The following is a 1,490-nucleotide window of genomic DNA, read 5'->3' on the forward strand; positions in this document are numbered from 1 at the left end:
TCTGCTTCCTAGCTGAGGGCCTGCATGCCTTGAGACCTCTTTGTCTTCTGTTAGCACTGTTTTTGTGAGGGAGACGAACAGGCCAAGACACCTTGCTGGGTGAGTCCTATTCCTTGCCAGGACCAGCTCTCCTGATCTTCTGGGCAGTAGTGAGGTAAGCCCTGGTTTGCCCAAGCTCCTCCCTGGGCCTGTGCCTAGCAGGGGTTATGGGGAAAGAGTAATGTAGCAGAGAATGGGAATTATTCCCATATCTGTTCTCACCGACTTCCACAGTAATAGAACATATGGTCAACCAGATTAAAGATATTTCCCAGGCTCCTTTGCAGCTCAGTAGTAGGCTTTTGTGTAAGAATGCAAGAGCAAGTGATATATACAACTTCTGGGACATGTACTTAAAGGAGAAGGCTTGTCCTCCCCTTCCTGCTGGCTGGAATGTAGACATAGTACTGGGCAGTCATTTTGGGTCATGTGTACCTGGGATGCTAGAACAACCAGAAAAAGCATCATGACTGATGGGTGCTGCTTACTTTTAGAAATAACGCAAGAGAGAAATAAACTTTAATCTTTTTTTTTTTTTTTTTTAATATGGAACGCTTCACGAATTTGCGTGTCATCCTTGCGCAGGGGCCATGCTAATCTTCTCTGTATCGTTCCAATTTTAGTATATGTGCTGCCGAAGCGAGCACTAAACTTTAATCTTATTCAAGTCACTTATTTCAGTCTCTGGCTACAGACGACCCATATCCTGATACAGAAGTCTTTAAAATGTGGTCTGGAAACCCGTAGGCGTCTCTGAAACTCTTTCATAGGGTCCACAAGATCAAGACTGTTTTCTTAACAGCCCTAAAACTTTATTTGCCTTTTTTACTCTCATTCATTCATGAGTGTATAGCTGAGTTTTCTGGAGGCTACATGATGAGTCATATCACAACAGATTGAATGCAGAAGCAGATACACAAATACAGCCATCTACTATTAAGCCAGATATTAAAGAAATTTGCAACAGTCCAAAACAATGCCACCGTTCACAATAAAAGTTTTTTGAAAACATATTTTTAAAATGAAATATTTATGTTTGCATGTTTATTATTTTAAGATAAATTAATGAAGAAATTGTTCGCCACTTCCTTAAGATGTGGGTCGGAAGGGATTACCTCTATCCCTTTTTAGGGACAGGTAAAGATATACATTGTAACCAAAATGTCTGAAAAAATATCTGTAATTGGAAGTGGGCAGGTGGAAGGGAGGAGTGGGGGAAGGGTATGTACTTGCACGGTGGGTGTGGTGCGCACCACCTGGAGGCTGGACACGCTAGAAGCTCTGGCATAGCGGGGTGGGGGGGCAGGGGCAAGATATATAACCCTAAAAATATCTGTACCCCCATAATATGAATAAAAAAGAAATTGTTAAAAATATTCTGCATTTTAATTTCAAATATGATAAATATGGAAATATGTAACCCACATATATAAAGCACTTTGGGGTTATCA

General features: G+C 41.1%; 1 non-coding gene across 1 annotated transcript; it reads right to left on the bottom strand.

The window, feature by feature from the left end:
- Positions 1-579: 579 nt before the first annotated feature.
- On the bottom strand, positions 580-686 carry LOC142874909 (U6 spliceosomal RNA). Its single transcript, XR_012922489.1, has one exon. It is a non-coding gene; the product is annotated as a U6 spliceosomal RNA (small nuclear RNA).
- Positions 687-1,490: the final 804 nt, after the last annotated feature.

This window comes from Microcebus murinus, chromosome 1 (assembly GCF_040939455.1).
Source record: "Microcebus murinus isolate Inina chromosome 1, M.murinus_Inina_mat1.0, whole genome shotgun sequence".
In the NCBI taxonomy this organism is placed as follows: Eukaryota; Metazoa; Chordata; class Mammalia; order Primates; family Cheirogaleidae; genus Microcebus; species Microcebus murinus.